This window comes from Microcaecilia unicolor, chromosome 3 (genome assembly GCF_901765095.1).
Source record: "Microcaecilia unicolor chromosome 3, aMicUni1.1, whole genome shotgun sequence".
NCBI classification, from domain to species: domain Eukaryota; kingdom Metazoa; phylum Chordata; class Amphibia; order Gymnophiona; family Siphonopidae; genus Microcaecilia; species Microcaecilia unicolor.
The window spans coordinates 7,720,247-7,747,926 of record NC_044033.1 but is presented as its reverse complement, the minus strand read 5'-3'; the positions used below and the strand labels follow the sequence as shown (position 1 = coordinate 7,747,926).

Genomic DNA, 27,680 nt, shown 5'->3' with positions numbered 1-27,680 from the left:
CGTTGGGGAATGCAACTGCAGGTGGACCTCTGCTGTAGAGGAGACTGCTTCAGTGCAAGTTGAAATGTCACTGGTTTCAGAGGCTCAGAAAGTGCTTCAAGGAGGGATGGTGGAGGTAACTACCCTTTCCTTGGTTAAACCTGCACAAGTGACACTTAACTATTTAGCAGGTCTTGGAGTCCCTTTACAAAGTCTGTTCTGGAATTGTTCCTACTGTTCAGGCAAATTCAGCCAGATTGCAAGCTTTGCAAGAAGGTTTTAAAGCGTCTAAGGTGATTCGGTTATTCATGTTAAACAGGTGCAGCAAACGTGCTCTTTCCTTACACAGGAAAAGATGATTCTTCATCGGAATGTGGAAAATTTTGATAATTTCACCAGGCAATTGAACTTTTGAATTTCTTCAGATGTTAACAGTAGCTCTGAAGGATCTATTTTATACATTCTTAAAAGAAATATTTCATTTCTGTGATGCTGAATTATTTAAATCTTCAAAGGATGTATTATATTCCTGCTATTCCTACTAAAGTGGGTGTGCCTGGTGAAGCTTCTGTTGTAGATATATCCTCTGATCCCTTAAATGTGACTGAAACACTTGAAAGTTCAATAGATGAAATGATTTCCAGAACTACGCTTTTAGTATCATAAAACCATATTTGGTCAGACCAACAGTCCATCTAGCCCAGTATCCTGCTTCCTACAGTGGTCAATCCAAGTACCTGGCAGAAACCCAATTAGATTGAAATGAGATTGAAGGGGGGCAGACTCAAGAAAAATGTCAGGAAGTATTTTTTCACAGAGAGAGTAGTGGATGCTTGGAATGCCCTCCTGCGGGAGGTGGTGGAAATGAAAACGATAACAGAATTCAAACACGCGTGGGACAAACATAAAGGAATCCTGTTCAGAAGGAATGGATCCTAAGGAGCTTAGCCAAGATTAGGTGGCAGAGCTGGTGGCGGGAGGAGGGGCTGGTGGTTGGGGGCGGGGATAGTGCTGGGCAGACTTACACGGTCTGTGCCCTTAAAAGGACAGGTACAAATCAAGGTAAAGTATACACAAAAAGTAGCACATATGAGTTTATCTTGTTGGGCAGAAAGGATGAACCATGCAGGTCTTTTTCTGCCGTCATCTACTATGTTACTATGTAGTAGCAACATTCCATGCTACCCATCCCAGGGCAAGCAATGGCTTTCCCATGTCTATCTCAATAACAAATTAAGGACTTTTACTCCAGGAACTTGTCCAAACCTTTTTTAAACCCAGATATGCTAACTGCTGTTACCACATCCTCCAGAAGTGAGTACCAGAGCTTAACTATTTTTGAAAAATATTTACTCCTTCCATGTAATTTCACTGAGTGTCCCCTGGTCTTTGTACTTTTTGAAACACTGAAAAAAAAAAAGGATTCATTTCTACCCGTTCTACACCACTCAGAGCAGTGACATAGCCAGACAGCCAATTTTGGGTGGGCCTGAGCTCAAAGTGGGCAGACACCAAATTTTTCTCTGCCTCCACCTTCCTCCTCACTCCTCCCCCAGCACCTTCCAATTCAAAACATACAGTCCATTCTCACTATCCACAAGCTGGGTATTCACGAATTTGCTTATTTACGCAAAATAAAGTGTAACCCATTTTCGCTTATTCGCACCCATGCACATTGTCTTCTCAAATTTCACCCTTTCGCACCCTTCTTTTTACTTTTCAGCTATCAAATTTCCATCTCCTCCTCTCACCCATTAGCTTTCCCATTCCCCATCTTGCTCCTTCCATAGCCTTCTATTCCCTTTCATCTGTAATCTATTCTCCACTGCCATGTTTCTACCTCATGTAATCACTATCCTACTCATTCATTCCCTCTCCCCTCCCCACCTGTCCCACATGGTTCCACCATTTCCAAACTATTCCTCCCTCCATCCTTATAGTTCAGCATCTGCTCCCTACCATCAAAGCCCAATATCTTCCTTCCCTTCTACTCCTCAGCATCATTCTGTCCCTTCCCTCCTGCCCTGCTCCGCTCTACCATATTCCACCATTGCTCCCCCTCTCTTCCTCACTGACCAGCATCTCTCCCTTCAATTGACCTGCATCTCTCCCTCAATCCAACATCTCCCTCTTTCTCTTCTCTCCACATGTTCATCTCCCCCTCTCTCTTCCCCTCCTCCAGCTCTCTCATTGTACACCATTTCTTTTTCTCCTTTTCCTCACACCCTAGGTCCAACATGTCACTCTTTCTCCACCCCCCCCCTTGCATCTCTCCTTATCTACCTTCCACTGCCAAAATTTTTCCCTCTCCACCCCCACTTGCAGCATTCCTCCCACCCTCCCATCACACGACCATGTGCATCATTTCTCCTTCTCTTGCCCCTCCCGTGCAGCATCTCTCCCACCCGACCCTGTCCATTTCTCTCTCTTGACTGCCCTGTGCAGGCCATGCAGCATCTCTCCCACCCAAACCCCCTTGTCAATTTCTCCTTCTCTCTTCCCCCACCCCTATGCCGCATCTCTCCCTTCCTTCCCCTGACCCTGTCCAACAATTCTCCCTCCCTCCCTCTTTCCATCCTCCTGTTGTCCAGCCTTCCTGATCTGTGGGAAGTAAGCTGGGCTCGGCTGAGGAGGCTCCTGCGGTCCTGAAGCTCCCTTCCTCCCTTAGCAACGGCAGCGATTCCTGCCTGCACCTGACCTCAAAGCTGCCTTTCTGCTGTGTTGTGTGGCGTCGGCCCAGGTCCAAAACAGGAAATGGCATCAGAGGGGGGCAGGACGTAGCAGTGAAGGTTTTCTGCCCGTTCAGCTGCAGGCAATCAAGGAGACTGAATCGCCAAGGAGGTTAAATTGAGAATGCTGCCGCTGCTAAGAGAGAACAGGAAGCAGTTGAAAGACCACGAGCAGGCTCAGTAAAGTCTGTGTCTGTGCACTGCGGCTGGGTGGGCCCGAGCTGAAATAGTGGCTACATCCCGGACACAGGGTTTTATAGACTTCAATCATATCCCCCCCCCCCCCAGCCGTCTCTTTTCCAAGCTGAAGAGCCCTAACCTCTTTAGCCTTTCTTCATATGGGAGTTCACACTCTGTGTGAACCTCTTCTAATTTCGCTATACAGTGATACCTCTGTTTTCGTCAGTAATCCGTCCGAAAACAATCGGCGAAATCCGAAACCAACGAAAACCGAGGCAATAATTTTGAAAAGTATTTTATAGGGTTCTTTTTTTCACCTTTCACTTTGGACGTCTCTCACCGTCTCCTATAGAGATCCATACCAGCAACCAGCTTCCACCCTAACTGCTTTCTCCAACCAAGGATCTTACCCTGGCCTCTTTCCAGGTCTTGTTCGAGAGGGAGCCGTGTGGATCTGAAGATAACCCCCCCGCCCAAAGATAGCAACAAGATGCACGAGCGGCCGCTGTAAGAGACCGGATGAGTCCAGGATCGCCTCATTCCGTATCCAGCATGGGCAGTGCAGAGAAGGTGTTAAAATCCAGGGATGGGGTGCATGTCTCCCTTGGGATCTTTTGCATTTATTTTGTGTATGGGGGGAGGGGGGCCGAGAGTTGATTGATCTGAGCGGCTGAAGTTTGTGCAGAGGAAGGCAAGTTCGTCCACAGGGGGAGAGATGTAAAGGCAGGAAGCATCGTACTATTGTGTGCTACAGAAGTAGAGGTTAGGCGAGAAAAAGAGAAGGGTCCCCGGTAATGCTTTCCCGACGAAATCCGAGGCAACTGACGAAACTGAGACAAATTTTTTGGGGAAAAAAAAAAAAAAAACGACGAAAACCGAAGACGACGATAACCGACATCAACGAAAACAAAGGTTTTACTGGTATCTTTTTTGAGATATGGCAACCAGAATTGAACGCAATACTTATGGTGAGGTCGCACCATGAATCGATACAGAGGCATTATAATATTCTTGGTCTATTTTGAATCCCTTTCCTAATAATTGCTAGCATTGTTTGGTTTTTTTGGCCTCCATTTTACACTGGGCAGAAGTATTCAGTGCATTATCTACGACAGCTAGATCTTTTTCTTGAGTGCCGACTCCCTAAGGTGGGCCCTAGCATCAGGTAACTACGATTTGGATTATTCTTTCCAATGTGCATCACTTTGCATTTGTCCACATTAAATTTCATCTCCATTTGGATGCCCAGTCTTCCAATTTCCTAAGATCTTCCTACAATTTTTCACAATCCACAGATGTTTTGACAACTTTAAATAGTTTTGCGTCATCTGCAAATTTAAATCACCTCACTTGTTGTTCCATTTTCCAGATAATTTATAAATATGTTAAATGGAACCGGTCCCAGTACAAATCCCTGTTGTACTCATTATTCAACAGCCTCCACTGAGAAAAATGGCCATTTAGTCCTACCTTCTGTTTTCTGTCCAATAACCAATTCCTAATCCACAACAGAACATTGCCTCCTACCTTATGACTCTTTAAATTTTCTCAGGAGTTTTTCATGAGGATCTCTGTCAAAAGCTTTCTGAAAATCCAGATACATTACATCAACCTGCTCATCTTTATCCACCTTTTTAATTCCTTCAAACAAATTAAGCAAATTGGCGAGGCAAGACTTCCCTTAGCTGAACCCATGCTGACTGTCCCATTAAACCACGTTTGTCTATATGTTTCCATTATTTTCCCCAGAACTGGTGAGGCTTACCAGTCTGTAGTTTCCCGGATCACCCCAGAACCCTGTTTAAAAATTGGTGTTACATTGGCCACCCTCCAATCTTCAGGTACTATGGATGATTTTAACAACCGGTTATAGATCACTAATTTCATATTTGAGTTCTTTCAGTACACTGAGGTGCATCCCATCCAGTCCAGGTGATTTATCGCTCCTTGTCAATTTGGCTCAGTATGTCTTCCAGATTCACAGAGATTTTTTTGCAGTTCCTCTGCATCATCACTCTTGAAAACCATTTCTGGTACAGGTAGATCTCTTACATCTTCTTCCGTAAAGTCTAAAGCAAAGAATTTGTTCAATCTCTCCACGATGTCCTTGTCCTCCTTGAGTGCCTCTTTTGCTCCTTCATGATCTAACAGTTCCACAGACTACCTAACAGGCTTTCTGCTTCTGATGTACCTGAAAAAGGTGTTACTATGAGTTTTTGTCTCCATGGCAAGCTTTTCTTCATATTCTCTTTTAGCCTTCTTTATCAGTGCTTTGCATCTAGCTTTTTATATTGCTTCTTATTTTCTTCATCCTTTGAAGGATGCTCTTTTGGATCTAATAGTCTCTCACTTCATCTTTTAACCACGCTGGTTGCTTGCTCTTCTTTCCACCTTTGTTAGTATGTGGAATGCATCTGGTCTGGGCTTCCATGATAGTATTTTTAAACAACATCCATACCTGATTTAGAGTCCTAACCTTTGCAGCTGACCCTTTCAGCTTCTTTTCAAATCATTTTCCTTATACTATGATCACTGTCTCCCAGCGGGCCCAACACCATTACCTCTCGTACCATGCTCTGCATTCCACTATGGACTTGATCTAAAATCGCTCCCCTTCTTGTTGATTCTCGGACCAGTGGCTCCAAGAAGCAGTCATTTATTACATGTAAGAATTTTACCTCCCTAGCGCTCCCTGATGTAGCATTTATCCAGTCAATATTGGGGTAATTGAAATCACCAATTATAGTGTTGCCCAATTTGCCAGCTTTCCTCATTTCTGTAAACGTTTGCTCATCTGTTTGTTTGTTCTGTTTCTGCTATCTGTTTCATGCAGAATATTTATTCTGTTTGACTCAATTCCCTCTAATTTGATCCACTCTATCATTGCGATATAATTTGTACCCTGATAAGTGTCCCATTGATTATCCTCCTTCCACAAGATCTCCGAGATGCCTATTATACCCACCTCTTCATTTAGTGCTATATACTCCAACTCTCCCATCTTATTTTTAGGCTTCAAGCATTTGTATATAGACACTTCAAATTGTGTGTTTTTTCCTAGCATCTACAAGCTGCTTTGAAGTTGACAGAGATAATCTGCATCCTTTACTTTCTTCTCCCATTAAACACGCCTGGCTTTCTTTCATCATTATTGAAACCTCTCTATTGGGATTCCCCAAAGATCCTGTTTCAATAGTATCCTTCAGGGATACTCCACACAACCATATGCTCACGGGCGACTGTTGGCTTCCCACCCCCATTTTAGTTTAAAAGCTGCTCTATTTCCCTTTTAAAAGTTAGCGCCAGCAGCCTAGTTCCATCCCAGTTAAGGTAATGTCCATCCTTTCGGAACAGGCTCCCCCTTCCCCAGAATGTTGGCCAGTTCCTAACAAATCTAAATAACTCATCCTTGCACGATTGTCTCAACCATTCATTGAGACTGCAGAGCTCTACTTGTCTCTTGGGTCCTGCAAGTGGAATGGGGAGCACTTCCAAAATACAACACGGGAGGAAATGGATTTCAGCTTTCTACCTAAGAGCCTACATTTGGCTTCCAGAATCTCCCTCCCACATTTTCCTACGTCACTGGTACCCACATGTACCAAGACAGCAGGCTCCTACCCAACACTATCTAAAACCTTATCTAGGTGACACGTGAGGTCTACCACCTTTGATTTATGTGATCCTCATGCCCCCCAGCTATCTACATGCCTCATTATTATTATCATGCTTAAGATAAGATTCAATCTACACAGACATCACATGAAAATAGCCGGTGCCAGTCAGGCCCCCACCCCTGTGGGCCAACACTTTACAAGACCAGAACACTGCACCAGTGATTTCACAGTAAGAATACTGAAAGGTAATTTTAAAACAATACAGGAACGTAAGACCTTTGAAATAAGAATGATTGAATATTTTGACACCCAACAACAGGACTTAATAAGGATCTGGGTTTTCTAACTCATTATAAACCATAAAGCTGTATTTCTCTGTTTATTACCCTCCTCTCACCTACCAACACCCATCCTGTTAGAATATCAATGAAATGCTTTGATGTTCCCATGCATACCCCCACCCTCCCACTCTGTCAGACAGTCAAAGTAATGCTTTGATGTTTCTCTCATTTATACTATCTGCTACCTCATTAGCTTATTTCCGATCTGAGGAAGAAGGGCAACCTTCGAAAGTTAATCAAGAAATGTATTAAGTTATGTCCAATAAAAAAAGGTATCATCTTATTTTCTTTTCCATGTTTTGTTTTGTTTGATTTCTATTGATAACCTTTAAGAGTGGACTAACACGGCTACCACACCTCTCTATTCAATGCCAGTAATTTAGGCAATTTCACTTCCAATCAAGCACAGTATGTCTACGTTTGTCGAACATCAGGACCAGCCGTAATTTCACTCAAAGTGCAGCCGCCGTGCGAGTCCCTTATATACATAGTCCACTGAAGTAATGGGATCAGGTAAGACGGTCTCTTGCAACCCAAAGTCAGTTATAAACAAACAGAAATACACTGGAAGTCCTATTCTCTCACCTGGGACAAAAATATTTTGTCCGTTATATCCAGGTCCCTTATAACCAAAAAGAGAGAGTGTGTGTGTGTTGTGTGTTCAATCCTAAGAATTCAGGTTAGTTTTACATTTTCTGAACATGCTTCTATCCCTACATAAGCTGAGAGATAGCTAATACGCACTGAACCTTGTTTTGTGCAGTCTTACACTGCTGTGTACGGGCTGGCTACTGTCAGATGTGTTGGAAAGGATTAGAGGCCTGTGAGACTCCATTTCAGTGTCATCTCCAGTGGCTTCGTTCTGTTCTCCCGAGAAGCTGTGTTACCAGCTATACCACAGACAATGCACAAGCAGGTACTACTGGTGGTCCACTTTGTCATATCAGACATGTGAAAGCTGTTATAATCACCCACTAAAAGGCACAGAACTGCAGCAATAGACTGGAATACCTAAGTGACAATGAATGCAGCTGATGGCTCTAAAAAGAAAAATTACTGAGGGAATGGGAACAAGAGACTGCAATCCTGAGGACAGCACATATAGCAGACGAACAGAGCAAGATTTGGGGTGGGGTGGGGGGGAAGACACTTCCATGGAGAGTGAATAATATGGTGCCCTGCCTAAAGATCCTCTAGAATTGTTTACAAGACAGTATAATGTCATTCCTACCAAGGTCGTACTATACCAAACTTGCTGAAATTCTGGTGTGGGAAGAAGCTGCACAGACAAAGGAGCTGATGCAGTAAGTTTGCATTAGAATTAAGAGCTTATGGTTTAGTGGCACAGCTTCTTAGTACAAGTGCAATGCCAAGTTTTTGCTTGCTGATAATAGTAAACAAATATGAAAATAGGACCTGCATAAAACTGGACGCATGTGCACGCAGTTCAGTGTACATGTCTGAGCAGGAAATCATAAATCGGGGTCTGCTGGAATGCTATTCAGTCCATAAATCTTTGCAGTGCTAAACACTTATGCATGCAAACAACACCACTCTAGCACATGTGAGACATGAGCAGAAAGAAGCCGCATGCATCGGAAACCAACTGTGCACAGCTCTAGCTGCCCCTCGGCATAGAACCATATGTGCTCTCCAGTACTTCCAAACCTTCCCCATTCTGTCTTTTGTTTTACCCATGCTCTTCATGGGAGGTTACAAAAAAAACTGCAAGTCCTGTACGCTGGCACCAAAGAGAAGAAACAGGTATTAAATCCTCACTAATGCAAACCTTCTCCACCTCCTCGGACTTGGCATTAAAGCTCCAGTGTTGTCTTCTGTGCATGTCTCTTAATCTGCGCAGAAAAGCTACCAGATTTAATATGCTGTGCGCTGTGTCTAACGCCAGGCTTTACCCAGGAATAGCTTCTGCACAAAATCCAGTGGTAGCCCTGCCTTGCTCACTTTACTGCATGGGGTTCGCACGTTCAGAAAACTGCTCCTTTGTTTTCATCATAAGGCACAGATAACAGTACTATGCACACATAAGATAAGAAGGTTCAAGTACAGTACATATGATTAAGAATTTCTCATCATATGTTAGTTATCTCACTCTTGAGCTTCTCCCAAACAGTTCTACCCAGCACACCAGGAAAGAGTTTAAAGATCAGCACAAATGCACAGCCCTTCTGCTTTAGCAATAGTGGCGACACAGAAGGAAGATGTCAGTCAACTGAGCCGAGACTCTGCCCAGCTTCTGTCAACCAAGTACCTCCCCACACAAACATTCCTTCCGGCACCTTCCAATTACAAATTCCCCCAATCTGAACAGTGCAAAATGACAAAACCAACAGAATGTCTTCATTTTATTCTGAACGGGTTTCTTTACAAGATCAGTCCATATCCTAGATTTCAATATAGTAACATAGTAGATGACGGCAGAAAAAGACCTGCACGGTCCATCCAGTCTGCCCAACAAGACAAACTCATATGTGCTAGTTTTTCTGTATATCTTACCTTGATTTGTAACTGTCATTTTCAGGGCACAGACCGTACAAGTCTGCCCAGCACTATCCCCGCCTCCCAACCACCAGCCCCGCCTCCCACCACCGACTCTGGCACAGACCGTATAAGTCTGCCCAGCACTATCCCCGCCTCCCTCCACCGGCTCTGGCACAGACCATATAAGTCTAGCCAGCACTATCCCCGCCTCCCAACTACCAGCCCCGCCTCCCACCACCGGCTCTGGCACAGACCGTATAAGTCTCCCCAGCACTATCCCCGCCTCCCTCCACCGGCTCTGGCACAGACCATATAAGTCTAGCCAGCACTATCCCCGCCTCCCAACCACCAGCCCCGCCTCCCAACCACCGACTCTGGCACAGACCGTATAAGTCTGCCCAGCACTATCCCCGCCTCCCTCCACCGGCTCTGGCACAGACCGTACAAGTCTCCCCAGCACTATCCCCGCCTCCCTCCACCGGCTCTGGCACAGACCGTACAAGTCTCCCCAGCACTATTCCCGCATCCCACCACCGGCTCTGGCACAGACCGTATAAGTCTCCCCAGCACTATCCCTACCTCCCTCCACCAGCTCTGGCACAGACCATATAAGTCTAGCCAGCACTATCCCCGCCTCCCAACCACCAGCCCCGCCTCCCCCCACCAGCTCTGCCACCCAATCTCAGCTAAGCTTCTGAGGATCCATTCCCTCTGAACAGGATTCCCTTATGTTTATCCCACGCATGTTTGAATTCTGTTACTGTTTTCCTCTCCACCACCTCCCGCGGGAGGGCATTCCAAGCATCCACCACTCTCTCTGTGAAAAAATACTTCGACATTTTTTTTGGAGTCTGCCCCCCTTCAGAATGCAGGCTCTCCAGTAAAAGAAAAAACAACATCTCTCACCCCCACCTCCACCCATTTTAGCCCTACCCTCTCTTTACATGTCTGATGCCAAGCAGTTCAGACTCCCAGCATTTAATCTACTTGGATTTCAGCAAAGCCTTTGATACTGTTCCTGACAAAAGACTCATGAATAAGCTGAGAGGGCTGAACTTAGGACCCAAAGTGGTGAACTGGATTGAAAACTGGTTGACTAACAGGTGAGAGAGGGTGATGGCAAACAGAATTTGCTCGGACGAAAGGAAGGTGAGTAGTGGAGAGCCTCAGGGATCAGTACTGGGGCTAATTCTGTTTAATACATTTGTGAGAGGCATTGCTGAAGTATTAGAAGGAAAAGTCTGCCTTTCTGCGGATGACACGAAGTTAGCCAATAGAGAGGACACCCCTGAGGGAGCAGAAACCATGACAAGAGATCTCCAAAAAATGAATCAGAGAAAATATTTCTTCACTCAAAGTGTAATTAAACTCTGGAATTCGTTGCCAGAGAATGTAGTAAAAAGCAGTTAGCTTAGCGTGGTTTAAAAAAAGGTTTGGATGACTTCCTAAGGGAAAAATCCTTAGTCCATTATTAAATGGGGAAAATCCAGTGCTTATTTCTAGGATAAGCAGCATAAAATGTATTGTACTTTTTTGAGATCTTGCCAGGTATTTGGATTGGCCACTGTTGGAAACAGCATGCTGGGCTTGATGGACCTTTGGTCTGTCCCAGTATGGCAATACTTATGTACTTATATATACTAATATTTTTGAAATGGTATTCTGGATAATTTAGTTAAAATTTAATGCCAAGACGTACAGAGTGATAAACTTGGGGTGCAGAAATCCTGAGGAGAGAAAATGATAAGCACAGCTCAGGAAAGGGACATTGGGGTGATATTGACGATCTCAAGGTGACAAAACAATGTGACAAGGCAGTGGCTGCGGCCAGAAGGATGCTAGTCTGCATAGAGAGGGGTATAACCAGCAGAAGGGAGGTGTTGATGCCCCTGTACAAGTCGTTGGTGAGGCCCCACTTGGGATTATTATGTTCAGTTTTGGAGGCCCTATCTTGCTAAGGACATAAAAAGTCTTGAAGCGGTTCAGAGAAAAAAGTGACCAAAATGGTATGGGGTTTGCGTCACAAGATGTATGAGGAGAAACTTGAGGACCTGAAGATGTAAACCCTGGAGGAAAGGAGAGACGGGGATATGATATGATGCAGGCATTCAAATATTTGAAAGGTATTAATCTACAAACAAACACTTTCCAGAGATGGGAAGGTGGGAGAACTAGAGGACATGAATTGAGGTTGTAGATGGGCTGACTCAGGAATAACGTCAGGAAGTACTTTTTCACAGAAAGGGCAGTAGATACTGGAATGCCCTTCCGCTGGAGGTGGTGGAGATAAACACAAAGGAATCAAACATATAAACGGCGAGTGACTGCTCACTCACAAATGCGCAGTAGAGACTTCCCTCTCTGTCCTGCCACCGCATCAATACGTGATGACGGGGGCGGGGCAGAGAGGGAAACTGCGCCCCCCCCCCCCCCCCCGAGGTCGCCGCCACCACCCTTCCACCCGGCCCGGGCCCTCTGATCGCAATTAATTCAACTTACATCGCCGCAGCACGCAGATCAGCTGAGCTCCGGTCGGCCTTCCTTCCCTGCCTGTGTCCCGCCCTCGCCGACGGTACGGGACACAGGCAGAGAAGGAAGGCCAGGCCGACGGCAGCTCAGCTGATCTGCGTGCTGCGGCGATGTAAGTTGAATTAATAGCGAACAGAGGGGCCGGGTGGAGGGGTGGCGGTGACTCGGGGGGGGGGGGGGGGGCTTGGAAAACCCCCATTCCAATAGTAGCCCGTTTTAACGGGCTCAACGGCTAGTCCTGTATAAAAGGAATGGAACCAAAGAAGCTTAGCGATGATTAGATGGCAACACCAGTAACTGGGATGCAACTTCGACAGTCTGTGCCCTGATCGTGGTTAAAGAGATTTGGATGGGCTGGTTTGGGGCTTCAATGACAACTTAAAAGTTGGAGAACAAGGCCAGTGCCAGGCAGACGTCTATGTTATTGGGAAAGCGTTCTTCAGGTTAAGATTATTAAGACGTTTGAAGAATCTGTTATCCGAGGTAAATTTTCAAACAGTTTTGCAAGCTTTGTACTATTTGTTCTGAATTACTGTAGTTCTTTGTACCCGGGCCTTTCTAAACTGATGATTCATTCTTTTCAAATTGTGCAAAATTCTGCTGCTAGGCTTCTGACAGGTTTGTCAAAACCTGATCACATTACATCAGCTTTGAAAGATCTGCACTGGCGGATTAGGTTTAAGGTGTTGACCTTGATTTTTGAAGGCCTTGAGCAATGATGCTCCTCTGGCATTAACTTCATCTTTAAGACCTTATGAGTCGTCTTGTAGTTTATGTTCTGTGGATAAACTTTAATTGGATATTCCTTCTGTTAAGTGTATTAGACTTGAAGCTAACCGTTCAACAATGCTTCAGACTGCAGCTGCATCTCTTTGGAATTCTTTGCCTGTGAATTATAACTTCGATCCTTCAGTTTAGGAAACAGAATCATTTCTTTTTGCCCAGGCTTTTTCAGTTTAGCTCAAGTATTAGGCTTGCAGCCACAAATTTCCAGTCATGGTAAGGGGAGTTCATTTGGCGATTCTTTGTTGTAGCTTTTGTGTATTCTGATATGCTTTTTGTGTCTTTTATTATGTCTGTTCCTGATGTACACCACCTAGGACTAATGGATAGTGTGGTTTAGAAATGTTTCAAATAAATCAATAGATAGAATATGGTCTGTGCCCTGAAACTGGCAAGGACAAATCAAGATCAAAGTATACGTATAATATGTAGTATCACATCATATCTTATGCTATGAGTTTATCTGGTTGGATGGACTGTATAGATCTTTATGCTACTATGATTTGACAGAGATGCATCAGGTCTTTCCCCGCACAAGACCTCACGAACTACCTGTAAATCAAACAAGAGTTGTCCTAACATTTCATCCTACCTGTCATCTCACAGAGGTCTGAGCACTTAATCTACTTGCAGGGGTAGCAAACCTTCTGGGGCAAATGGCCAAGTATATAACCCACAGCAAGGTTTCCATTCTGGGGTGGAGGTGGGGGGGGGGGGGTGTCTGAAGTGAGTAACCACCCCAGGGAAGCAGCATCCATATCTGCTCCAGTGCTTCACCTCAAAAACACTAATTCTCTCTCCAATGCCAGCGCTGCAAGCATTTTCAAAACTCACAGGCTGAGTGTGCAGAATTAGACAAGCAATTTCAACGCTCCTCGGTCAGAAGGGCTAATGGCAGCGTTTCTCAAACCAGTCTGCTTTTTAGGACAGGTACAATAATTATGCATGACACAGATTTGTAATAGTTTGCACATTCAATGTTGTAACCCTAAAATGCAGAGTGGTTAGGGGGTTACTCCAGCTCCCGCTTGAGAAATATGTCTTAAAGTACCGTCATTCGGGGGAGAATGGTATTCCAACATGGAGGAGCACAAGAACTGTAACCCCTACAACACACAGGAAATGACACTGATCACAATAAACCCCAGGGCAGCACAACCAAGTTCCACGGAGAAACAAACCAAAGAAGGTTTCTAGCTATTCAATACGAAGGGCAAATTTACCCACCTCACGTAAAAGCCTGCTACTTCTGAACTCAGTTTATATGCTCAAAGCAATGGCTATTCCAAATTTTTTTATAGTGTAGAATATTGCAGAGCAGCTGTGTGGTTGTGTATTCGTTAAAGACTGAAGCATGTCAAGGCAAGCAGTACCACCCATGCTAAACCTGACAGATCCAGCAGCTCTGGCCGCTCACAGTTCCTCTGGCTTCTTCTCCTCACTTCCACCTAAGCTTTCCAGTAACTAGGCCAAACTGGGAGAGGAGGCAGGGCAAGACGAGCCAGCTCTAACATAGATGATGTCATACCAGCGAGCCAGATTTCTTCCTTCAGCTGCCTTGACATCTCAGTGTATATCGATCCATAATGTACGTTTAGATTTTAAAAAATTTTTCCTTTGTCTGTCCATTATCTCTATATATAAAAGGCACCACCAACGTTCTAAATGAAGCCTCCAGCCGGATGTGTGAAGGGGGAGAGATATCCGGTTTCCCCATGAGTGTCTGCCCCGCCCTCGCTCTCTCTGTAACACAAACAGTGAAGGAAAACACAGCAAAGCACGAAATCAAATCGCTCTCTCTGTAACAGTGAAGGACTCAGAGGGGGGAGGGGAGAGAGGGCAGAAGCCCTCACTATCTCTGTAACACAAACACAGCAGGAAACTTAACACTGAAGGACTGGACTCCGAGGGGGGAGGGGACAGAGAGGACAGACAGCACAGGGAAAGGGAGCGAGGGCAGGGAGTGGGACACACACACTCCCACATGCACACAGAAGAAAACCTTGCTAGCCCCCATTTCATTTGCATCAGAAACGGGGCTTTTTTACTAGTATAAAATAAAATGTCTGAACTAAAATGTAGGTGAATCTCCGTCAACTAAACAAATTGATCTGGTCAGGGATTAATCCCAGTGCACGTGTGGATTTGTAGATCTGATTCTCCAATTGCTTTCCCTGGGAAAACAAAGAAATCCAGGCATATACTTGAGAAAACCAGGACTGGATCAGTTGCTTGGATATGAGAGAGAGGTGGCAACCCTACAGAAATCCAGGACACGGTCAGTCTGAATTCCAAATGCAGTCAGGTTAGACTTACAATCTACCCTGGGGTCCATCACTTCTTTTCTTGTAACCAGAGCCCTGGACCCTGGGCTGAGAGGTAGCATCAGGATTAGGACACAACAGCTAGAAACTTCTGACAGTAGGCCCCAAATACCTGGAGGGGAAAAAGAACCACAATACTGCTGCTAGGAATGAGGAGGAGGAACAGGACCGTGGTCTGCAGTACTGCTGTGGGTACAGGCTGTGTCCTCGAGTATCATGAGACCTGTCAAATGTCTGCACACCAGTTTGGATACCAAGCAAATAGGGGTGGTTAGTGCACCGGACTTTGATCCTGGGGAACTGGCTTCGACTCCCACTGCAGCTTCTTGTGACTCTGGGCAAGTCACTTAACCCTCCATTGCCCCTGATACAAAATAAGTACCTGAATATATGTAAACCGCTTTGAATGTAGTTGCAAAAACCTCAGAAAGGCGGTATATCAAGTCCCAGTTCCCTTTCCCTATTTGAGATTCTAGATGGAATGTTGCTACTATTGAGATTCTGTTGCTACTATTTGAGATTCTAGATGAAATGTTGCTACTATTGAGATTCTGTTGCTACTATTTGAGATTCTAGATGAAATGTTGCTACTATTGAGATTCTGTTGCTACTATTTGAGATTCTAGATGAAATGTTGCTACTACTGAGAGTCTGTTGCTACTATTGAGATTCTAGATGAAATGTTGCTACTATTGAGATTCTGTTGCTACTACTGAGATTCTGTTGCTACTATTTGAGATTCTAGATGAAATGTTGCTACTATAGAGATTCTGTTGCTACTATTTGAGATTCTAGATGAAATGTTGCTACTATAGAGATTCTGTTGCTACTATTTGAGATTCTAGATGAAATGTTGCTACTATTGAGATTCTGTTGCTACTATTTGAGATTCTAGATGAAATGTTGCTACTACTGAGATTCTGTTGCTACTATTGAGATTCTGTTGCTACTATTTGAGATTCTAGATGAAATGTTGCTACTATTGAGATTCTATTGCTACTATTTGAGATTCTAGATGAAATGTTGCTACTATTGAGATTCTGTTGCCATCCCCGCTCCAATCCGGCTTTCGCCCCCTACACTCAACAGAAACGGCACTATCTAAAGTCTGCAATGACCTATTCCTCGCCAAATCCAAAGGTCACTACTCCATCCTCATCCTCCTCGACCTCTCCGCCGCTTTTGACACTGTCAATCACAACCTACTTCTTGACACACTGTCCTCCCTTGGGTTCCAGGGCTCTGTCCTCTCCTGTTTCTCCTCTTATCTCTCCCATCGTACCTTCAGAGTACACTCTCATGGTTCGTCCTCCTCCCCTATCCCGCTCTCTGTTGGAGTTCCTCAGGGATCTGTCCTTGGGCCCCTTCTTTTTTCAATCTACACCTCTTCCTTAGGCTCCCTGATTTCTTCTCATGGTTTCCACTATCATCTTTATGCCGACGACACCCAGCTTTATCTCTCCACACCAGAAATCACTGCGGATACCCAGGCCAAAGTCTCGGCCTGCCTATCCGACATTGCTGCCTGGATGTCCAACCGCCACCTGAAACTGAATATGTCCAAGACTGAACTTATTGTCTTCCCACCCAAACCCACTTCCCCTCTCCCTTCACTCTCTATCTCAGTTGAGAACACCCTCATCGTCCCCGTCTCATCTTCCCGCAACCTCGGTGTCATCTTCGACTCCTCCCTCTTCTTTTCTGCGCACATCCAGCAGATAGCCAAGACCTGTCGCTTCTTCCTCTATAACATCAGCAAAATTCGCCCCTTCCTCTCCGAGCACACCACCCGAACTATCATCCACTCTCTCATTACCTCTCACCTTGACTACTGCAACCTACTCCTGACCGGCCTCCCACGTAGCCATCTAATCCCCCTTCAGTCCATCCAGAACTCTGCCGCACGTCTTATCTTCCGCCTTAACCGATATACTCATATCACCCCTCTCCTCAAGTCACTTCACTGGCTCCCAATCAGATACTGCATACAGTTCAAGCTTCTCTTACTCACCTACAAATGCACTCGATCTGCGGCCCCTCCGTACCTCTCTACCCTCATCTCCCCTTACGTCCCTACCCGTAACCTCCGCTCTCAAGACAAATCCCTCCTTTCAGTACCCTTCTCCACCACCTCCAACTCCAGGCTCCGTCCCTTCTATCTCGCCTCACCCCATGCCTGGAACACACTCCCTGAGCCCATACGCCGTGCCCCCTCCCTACCCATCTTCAAATCAATGCTCAAAGCCCACCGCTTCAATGTCGCCTTCGGCTCCTAATCACTACACCACTTCTCAGGAAACTTATCTACCCCAACTTGACATTTGTCCATTAGATTGTAAGCTCTTCCGAGCAGGGACCGTCCTTAATTGTTAATTTGTACAGTGCTGCGTAACCCTAGTAGCGCTCTAGAAATGTTAAGTAGTAGTAGTAGTACTATTGAGATTCTGTTGCTACTATTTGAGATTCTGTTGCTACTATTTGAGATTCTAGATGAAATGTTGCTACTATTGAGATTCTGTTGCTACTATTGAGATTCTAGATGAAATGTTGCTACTATTTGAGATTCTAGATGAAATGTTGCTACTACTGAGATTCTAGATGAAATGTTGCTACTATTGAGATTCTGTTGCTACTATTTGAGATTCTAGATGAAATGTTGCTACTACTGAGATTCTGTTGCTACTACTGAGATTCTGTTGCTACTATTGAGATTCTGTTGCTACTATTTGAGATTCTAGATGAAATGTTGCTACTATTGAGATTCTGTTGCTACTATTTGAGATTCTAGATGAAATGTTACTACTATTGAGATTCTGTTGCTACTATTTGAGATTCTAGATGAAATGTTGCTACTATTGAGATTCTGTTGCTACTATTTGAGATTCTAGATGAAATGTTGCTACTACTGAGATTCTGTTGCTACTATTTGAGATTCTAGATGAAATGTTGCTACTACTGAGATTCTGTTGCTACTATTGAGATTCTGTTGCTACTATTTGAGATTCTGTTGCTACTATTTGAGATTCTAGATGAAATGTTGCTACTATTTAAGATTCTGTTGCTACTATTTGAGATTCTAGATGAAATGTTGCTACTATTGAGATTCTGTTGCTACTATTGAGATTCTAGATGAAATGTTGCTACTATTGAGATTCTGTTGCTACTATTTGAGATTCTAGATGAAATGTTGCTACTATTGAGATTCTGTTGCTACTATTTGAGATTCTAGATGAAATGTTGCTACTATTGAGATTCTGTTGCTACTATTTGAGATTCTAGATGAAATGTTGCTACTATTGAGATTCTGTTGCTACTATTTGAGATTCTAGATGACATGTTGCTACTATTGAGATTCTGTTGCTACTATTTGAGATTCTAGATGAAATGTTGCTACTATTGAGATTCTGTTGCTACTATTTGACATTCTAGATGAAATGTTGCTACTATTGAGATTCTGTTGCTACTATTTGAGATTCTAGATGAAATGTTGCTACTATTGAGATTCTGTTGCTACTATTTGAGATTCTAGATGAAATGTTGCTACTATTGAGATTCTGTTGCTACTATTTGAGATTCTAGATGAAATGTTGCTACTATTGAGATTCTGTTGCTACTATTTGAGATTCTAGATGAAATGTTGCTACTATTGAGATTCTGTTGCTACTATTTGAGATTCTAGATGAAATGTTGCTACTATTGAGATTCTGTTGCTACTATTTGAGATTCTACATGGAATGTTGCTACTATTGAGATTCTGTTGCTACTATTTGAGATTCTACATGGAATGTTGCTACTATTGAGATTCTGTTGCTACTATTGAGATTCTACATGGAATGTTGCTACTATTGAGATTCTGTTGCTACTATTTGAGATTCTACATGGAATGTTAATGTTGCTATTCCACTAGCAACATTCCATGCAGAAGCCTGCCCTTGCAGATCAGCAACGCAGCCGCACAGGCTTCTGTTTCTGTGAGTCTGACGTCCGGCACGTACTTGCAAGATGTCAGACTCGCAGAAACAGAAGCCTGCGCGGCTGCGTTGCTGATCTGCAAGGGCAGGCTTCTACATGGAATGTTGCTAGTGGAGGAGCAGCCTAGTGGTTAGTGCAACAGACTCTGATTCTGGAGAACTGGGTTCAATTCCCACTGCAGTTCCTTGTGACTGTGGGCATGTCACTTAACTCTCCATTGCCCCGATACAAAATAAGTACCTGAATATATGTAAACAGCTTTGAATGTAGTGGCAAAAACCTCAGAAAGGCGGTGTATCAAGTCCCAGTTCCCTTTGTTTTCTTAATGTAGTGCTTGTTATTGGTGCTGTACACCACTTTAAATTAATGTATCCAAAGAGTGGTTCATAAAAAATGTTTAACTAGATAATTTCCAAAGAACACAACTGGGTTAACTGACACATTGTTTAAGTCTATTTCTGAGTGGTTACCTGCCCTGATAACAATCTTCACCAGGACAATTTAACATGCAAAGATCACACAAAGTTGTCCCGATATCAGCTGTGAGTGAGCAAACACTTTGGAACTCACAAAAAAGGAAGAACAGCTGGGGTTGGGTTTTCTAAATGACCAGTGGGCCCATGCTGAGAACCTAGCGCCAGTGTTAATCTGCACACAGTGTTCAGAGGGCTTTAGCACAGGAAACAATGTGAGTGCCAAAGGTTAGCTCAAATAGTATTTAAATGTAGTTGTGGAGGGGCATAATCGAACAGTACCGGCCATCTATAAGGGCGGCCCCATCAAGCAGCGTACCCGACTGTATTATCGAAACAAGATGGCCGGCCATCTTTCGTTTTGATAATACGGTCAGGGCAGGCTAAATCTCAACATCTGGCCCGCCCCTAGAGTTGGCCGACTGGTTTTCGCCGATAATGGAAACTAATGGCGACCATCTCAAACCCGGCCAAATCCACGCCATTTGGTCGTGGGAGGAGCCAGCATTTGTAGTGCACTGGTCCCCCTCACATGCCAGGACACCAACCAAGCACCCTAGGAGGCACTGCAGTGGACTTCACAAATTGATCCCAGCTGCATAGCTCCCTTACCTTGGGTGCTGAGCCCCCCAAATCCCCCCCAAAACCCACTCCCCACAAATCAGAGAAAATGTTTCTTCACCCAACGTATATTTAAACTCTGGAATTCGTTGCTGGAGAAAGTGGTGAAGGCAGTTAGCTTAGCAGAGTTTAAAAAGGGGTTGGACGGTTTCCTAAAGGACAAGTCCATAAACCGCTACTAAATGGACTTGGGAAAAATCCACAATTCCGGGAATAACATGTATAGAATGATTGTATGTTTGGGAAGCTTGCCAGGTGCCCTTGGCCTGGATTGGCCGCTGTCGTGGACAGGATGCTGGGCTCGATGGACCCTTGGTCTTTTCCCAGTATGGCATTACTTATGTACACCACTACCATAGCCCAAAGGGGTGAAGGGGGGCACCTACATGTGGGTACAGTGGGTTTTGGGGGGGGGGGGAGTTTGGAGGGCACCCATTTACCACCACAAGTGTAACAGGTAGGGGGAGGGATGAGCCCGGGTCCGCTTGCCTGAAGTGCACTGCACCCACTTAAACTGCTCCAGGGACCTGCATAGTGCTGTGATGGAGCTGGATATGACATTTGAGGCTGGCAAAAAAATGCTTTTTAATTTTTTTTTTGGGGGGGTGGGGGGTGGGAGGGGGTTGGTGACCACTGGGGGAGTAAGGAGAGGTCATCCCCGATTCCCTCCGGTGGTCAGTTCGGGCACCTTTTCGAGGCTTGGTCATGAACAAAAAGGGACCAAGTAAAGTCAGCTAAATGCTCGTCAGGGCCAGCCTTCTTTATTCCATTATCGGCCGAGGCCGGCCATCTCTTAACCACGCCCCGTCCCGCCTTCGGTACACTGCCGACACGCCCCCTTGAACTTTTGCCGGCCCTGTGACGGAAAGCAGTTGAAGCCGGCCAAATTCGGCTTTCGATTATACCGATTTGGCCGGCATTAGGAGGCCGGCCGGCCATCTCTCAATTTGTTTCGTAAGATGGCCGCCCTTCTCCTTCGAAAATAAGCAGGATAGTCAAACGGATGTTAATGAGCTCGTTTCCTATTCCCTCCCAATGCTCAGAGAACACAGCAGATAACAAACACAACTTTACTGCTGAAAACCTAACGCCAGCTTGAAGCTGGTGTGTTTGAAGAGAGAATTTCCCATGATGTTTTATTGAAAATCAGCCAGTTTTTATTTAAGGTAATTTGGAAGAAGAAGGAAGCCAATGCAAGTCCCGAACTGCTGGCAGTGAGGGACAGAGCAAACCCAAAAGTGAATGCACATGATGAAGCCTGTTTTCTGCACTTAAATATAAGCTTTTCAGGTGAACATTTTTTGAAAAGCTTCTATTTAAAGGCGAAGAAAGGTGCCAATGTGTGCTTTGCTTCCTGGTTTCCCCGGTGCACGCGTGCAAGAGCTCTGCCTACCGCAAACTCTAGTGTGATTGTGCCAGGCATGTTCCTTCCCCTTGCTTCTGACCAAACAGTGCATACATCGCTTTGCATTTTTTTATGATTGAGCATTGGGGAGATATTTTTACTGCACTGCTCCCGCATTACTTGTCGGGCGCTGTTCTATATAGCGCAGCTCTAAGCATCAGCCCACAGGAGTCACAAAACTACTGTCCGACACCTTCTGAGAACCCTTGACACATCAACATCCACCCTCCCCCACACTATCACTGCAATACTTAAAATTCACTTACATTTTCTGGTAACGTCACCTGTTCTGGGTAGAGGAAAGGATTATTAGCTCCCAAAAGCTAGCCAATAAATATAAAATTAAACGAGTCTAATAAGGATATCTGCTTGCACAGAAGTAAAAGTTAACAGCAACTACACTATTGGGTTCATTTTCAAAGCACTTAGACTTACAAAGTTCCATTGGTTACTAAATATCTGTAAGTCTAAGTGTTTTGAAAATATGCCTCTGTGCAGGGCCGCCGAGAGGGGGGGCAGGGGGGGACAAATTTCCCCGGGCCTCCAAGGGGGGCCCGGCGCCGCAGTCCCACCCGCCCTCCATCGTCGACCGTCTGCCACCGGCCTGAGCCCCCTGCATTGAAATCACAGCACCTCTCACCTCTGTGTGAAAGTGCTGCAGGCAACAGGGCAGCAAATCGCCTGCCTTCGGGCCTCCTTCCCTCCCTGTGTCCCGCCCTCGTCTGACGTAACTTCCGCAAGGGCGGGACACAAGGAGGGCCAAAGGGAGGTGATCTGCTGCCCTCCTCCCTGCAGCACTTTCACACGGAGGTGAGAGGCGCTGTGATTTCAATGCAGGGGACCTGGCCCAGTGGTCGACGGAGGGGGGCAGGTGGAGAGGGGGAGCGACGGCGACCTCGCCTCTGTGTAACCTAAATTGGGATCGTATGCATACTCTAAAGGCACTGGCAGTTGGTCCTGTCACTGAAAATTGGCATGAACTGTGGAATATTGCTGATTCTGCCATGAGAACTTCACTGAGGAGCCTATAACAGATCTATGTTTTCCACTTTCATAGACAGATTTGGTGCTCTACAAACCTCATGCGCATCTCCACCAGTAGACATTCAAAGAGTCACAAGGTGCGACTGTAGCCAACCAAAACAGAAATGGATCACAATTCAAACTACAGTTTGCAGATAGACAGAGCACTGTAAACCATGCTGCCTGTAAAGCTATCCGATCTGACCCTAAGAATCCAATCTGCACACACCTGACAGATAACAGAAAAGGGGAGGTGGGGGGAGCAGAGCTTATCCTGTCAAACATTTGATGGACTTTCCCCTTTCAAACCCTCCCCAACCCAGGCAGGCCAAGAACAACAATACTGCTACTGGGGTGTGAGGGAGGACAGATCTGGGGCCAGGGTTACTATCACAGTCCAACACAACTACTAATAATAACAAAAGACAGTATTTCTAACATAAACAATATTTATATCTGAAGCAATTCTGCTCAATAAATTACAAGTACACAGAATTGCAGAATAGGGGTGGCTGTCTTTCTTTTTTTAAATAGGTTAGCTCCTCCTCCCCTCCTCAGTTCTGTCATAATGTAGCTTAGGGGTTGGCAACCTTAGTTCTCGATGGCCACAACCCCGTTGGGTTTCCAGGATTTCCCCAATGAATACGTATGAGATCTACTTGCATACGATTGAGGCAGAGCATTCAAACAGATCTCATATATAAAGCCCGGTGCTAAGATTCAATCTTTATATAAATTAATATAGCACACTAGAGCTTCACATGAATCTTGTAATTGCAGACCTCAGTGGAAACTATTTCCACATAGGAACCCAGTCCTACGGCTTGCCGACATAGTCTTTTGTCATCGTCACTGAAGTCTGCAATTACAAGATTCATGTGAAACTCTAGTGTGCCATATAAAATTAATTTGTATGAAGAGTGAATCTAGTGATTGGCTTTAGTATATATGTTATATTGACCCCCACTATTAAGTTCTTAAGGATCTGATTAATTTGCAAATAGATCTCATGCATATTCATTGGGGAAATTCTGTAAACCTGACTGGGTTGCAGCCCTTGAGGGCCGAGGTTGCCCATCCCTACTCTAGCTTCTCTCCCCCCCCCCCCCCCCCCCCCCCCCTCAATTCTGGCATACTTCCACTTCCTCAACTCTCCAGTTCATTCTCTCTCCACATTCAGGCCTGACCCTCCCCCAAGTGTCTCTCATACCCTTAATTCAGTTCGAACCCCTTCCCAGGCTTGATCTTCCTTGCTCCCAAGGCTCCACTCCCAGCTTTTTCTCTCTGCCCTTCCCTAGGTTTCAGATCTGCATGGGGTCTCTCTATTTGAGGTTTGATGCCCCACATAAAATTTTTTTTGTTTCCTAAAGAAGCAAAAATATACCAAGAGATTTACCAGTCCCAAAGAGTATCAAAATATCAAGCAAAAGTCTTATCACAAATAAGCAACAAAATAAACAAAAACAAGCTTTATTAATCTTCTATATTTCCCCAGCCATTCCAAAGGACGAGGATATTCAAAACAAGGTCACTGACTCTCCCACCATAATAGGCAGTCAGTCTATTCCAACCATCAAACATGGTGGTAAACTACAAAGACCCACAAAAACCATTGAAAATTGGTTATACAATCAATTTGCCATAGTTGCTGCTGATTTGACTGGATTTATCTTCCACAGGCTTCATCAGGGAGCTTTCAAAGTGTCAAAAGGCAGCACTGTTCAACTCAAAGGGGACAGTATGGCAGAAGAACAAGAGAGCAACAAACAGATACAACAAATGGAAGCTAGTAAAGATAGTAAAATGTTCTATTACGTATTGTGTTGACACTGTAAGTAGTATACTATGCTATACTTTGTATTGTTATTTGAATACTTTTACTGCTGTAATTGCCTATTGCTCATGTTTGACTTATTCTTACTGTACACTGCCTTGAGTGAATTCTTTCAAAAAGACGGTAAATAAATACTAATAAATAAATCAAACTGCAACAGAAATGAGCCGCTCACAGACTTCATCACATGATGCCACAATCCTCCTCTGTACCAGCCTACAAAGCTACTTCCCCCCTTCCAACTGCATGCACCTTCCTGCTCCCACTGCTGTGCCCCTGAGTTGCAACTGTTAAACTGCCCAAATTCTGCAAGGATTTCCCTTGTAAACAAATTCTTCTAATATTATAACAAGAATAACCATACTGGGTCAGATCAATGGTCCATCTAGCCTAGTAAACTGTTTCCAGGTCACAAGCACCTGGCAGAAGCCCAAATAGAGTAACTTAATTTTAGATTCGGTCACACCTATCTACTGGTAAACCAGTACACAATGAATAACTTAATACATTTTTGATGAGCTTTTAAAGGTAAACCTTGTTCAGAACAGAAATAAGGAAATGATGACATATCAGAATATAGGGGGTGAAGTGCTTCAGTGTACGAAGGAAGAGTGGGACTTGGGGGTGATTGTGTCTGATGAGCTTAAAGCTTCCAAACAGGTAGAAAAAGCGATGGCCAAAGCCAGAAGGATGCTTGGGTGCATAAAGAGAGGCATGACCAGCAGGAAAAAGGAGGTGATAGTGCCGTTGTATAAGTCTCTGGTGAGGCCTCATTTGGAGTACTGCGTGCAGTTCTGGAGGCCGCACCTAAGGAAAGATATAAACAGGATGGAGTCGGTCCAGAGGGCGGCTACGAAATTAGTAAACGGTCTTGAATGCAAAAATTATAGGGACAGGCTTCTGAACCTCAACATGTATATGCTGGAAGAGAGGAGGGAGAGAGGAGACATGATAGAAACGTTTAAATATCTCAAGGGCATTTATGTACAGGAAGAGAGCCTTTTTCAAATGAAGGAGAGCTCTGGAATGAGGGGGCATATGACAAAGTTAAGAGGGAATAGGCTTAGGAGTAACCTAAGGAAGTATTTTTTCATAGAAAGGGTGGTGGAGGCATGGAATGGCCTCCCGGTGGAGGTGGTGGAGTCTAGGACTGTTCCAGAATTTAAAAAGGCATGGGATAAGCATGTGGGATTGCTTAGGAACATGACGAATTAGGGGTTACAAAGGATGGGCAGACTGGATGGGTCATATGGCCTTTATCTGCCGTCATGTTTCTATGTTTCTAATGACAGTCTCATGGGGAAGACTGTCGGGGGGGGGGGGGGGGGGGGTGAGAAACTGGGAGAGACGGATGGGTGATCAGAGGGTGACAAAACAGTATAATATTATGATTTATAATGTGATAGGAAACCCAGGTCTTTGTTAAGTCCTGTGCGGTGCCAAAATATTTCATCATTTTTAACTTCAAAGTTTTTACATTCCTGGATGCTGTCCTACAGGGGTGTCAACCTGGTTAGCAGTATAATTTCTGATGTGGTGTCTGTGCAGATTCATTCAAAATGCTTAAGATGAGATTGAATCTGCACAGACACCACATCAGAAACTATACTGCTAACCAGGGTGATACCTCCTTAGGACAGCATTTTGCCAGGCTAGAGAACTGCACTAATGAGTTTATGGTGAGAATACAGAAAGAAACTTGCAAAATCATCCTGGAACGTAAATGCTTTGAAATATTTTGGCACCCACCACAAAGGAGATAGGAACCCCCATCACATTATTAGCCTATATAATAAAAAGCACCTCCAAAGTTCTGAAGCTGACTACGTGGCACTGGCAGTGTAGGGCTCGTAAGTCTGTCATTCAGCGTTTCATTGGCTCTCACCGTCCGCAACGTCACAAGAACGAGGAACCAATGAACGGTCAGAAAAAAACGCCCAACCCACCTGCCCGGAACGTCATTGCCAAACAACAGAAACCCATGGTGGCGATTCTCCTTTCTCCCCTGCCCCCACTCCAGGCACCCACCGATTCTCCGTCGCTCCTTTGAAAGCCCTGCCTGTCTGTAGCCTTCCCTTCCAGTTCGTTCCCTCACAGTCCTGCCCTCGCGGAAAGAGGAAATGACGTCGGAAGGCGGGACTCACAGGGAACGAACTCGAAGGGAAGGCTACAGACGGGCAGGGCTTTCAAAGGAGTGGCGGAGAATTGGTGGGTGCCCGGAGGGGGGGCAGGGGAGAAAGAAGAATCGCTGGGTGGCTATGGGGGGGGGGGGGCAGGGGACAGAGGAGAATCGCTGGGTGCCAGGGGAGAGAGAAGCATTGCTTAGCTGGAGGGGGAGGCAGGGGACAGAGGAGAATCGCTGGGTGCCAGGGGAGAGAGAAGCATTGCTTAGCTGGAGGGGGAGGCAGGGGACAGAGGAGACAGTTGCACTCTCTGTCACACACACACACTTGCACATTCACTCTCTCTCACACACAGTCACTGTCAAACACATGCTGTCAAACATACACACTCCGAGGAAAATCTTGCTAGCGCCCGTTTCATTTCAGTCAGAAACGGGCCTTTTTTACTAGTAAATCATAAAATTATAGTTTTGTCACCCTCTGATCACCCATCCGTCTCTCCCAGTTGATCACCCCACCCACCCAGCCTTCCCCATGAGTCTGTCATTGGAATGCTTTTATGTTTCACAGATACATTGTAACATGTCATCATTTGCTTATTTCTGAACCTGACCAAAAGCTTGTCAAAAACATATTGTTAGTCAAATTAAAAAAAAAAAAAGGTATCCTCTTATTTTCTTTATTTCTATTTATTACCTTTAGCAATGGCCAAACACGGCTGAATAAGGAAAACACATACAACAAATGAAACACATCAACATTCATAACACAAAACATTAAGTCAGCGTTACATAAATGACAAAATAACAGCACCAAGTACAGAAAAAGCAACGGTACAGCAAAATGTTTTTCATGAGCGAAAGAAGCAGAGATTTGCCCCGGTATCACCGGAAAATTCCAGCTTCACCCACAGGAGACAATAGCAGAGCCCGAAACATCACTAGCAAAGAGGTGAAGAAGATACTCACACCGACAGCAGCGAACGTCCACCGCCAAAGGCCCCGCTGTGACCCCCCCTGTCCTCCTCCACCGCGCGCTCAACGACGACAAACCGAAAAAAAAAAAACCCACCCTCCGCCGAGCCAGTGCCGCTGCTGCTCCACACAGGACACAGCCCGAGGAGACAGAGGGCGCAGGCGCGCACGGGCGGAGTCCTCGCGTCACGTCACAGCCTCCTCCCCCCGCCGGCCAATAGCAGGGCAGAGACCACGGCGTGGAAGGCGGGGCACTCGGGACCGCTCCACCTTG

The 27,680-nt window shown here is 45.1% G+C and overlaps 1 protein-coding gene across 2 annotated transcripts in view; it reads right to left on the bottom strand.

Annotated features, from left to right (window-relative positions):
- Positions 1-27,500, bottom strand: part of TMEM63B (transmembrane protein 63B) — a 216,587-nt gene extending 189,087 nt beyond the window's left edge. The window contains exon 1 of one of the 2 annotated variants that reach the window (XM_030195745.1): positions 27,401-27,500. The gene's annotated coding sequence lies outside the window, so the exon portion shown is untranslated. The remainder of the gene's footprint in view (positions 1-27,400) is intronic. The other variant, XM_030195743.1, reaches the window with a different exon arrangement.
- Positions 27,501-27,680: the final 180 nt, after the last annotated feature.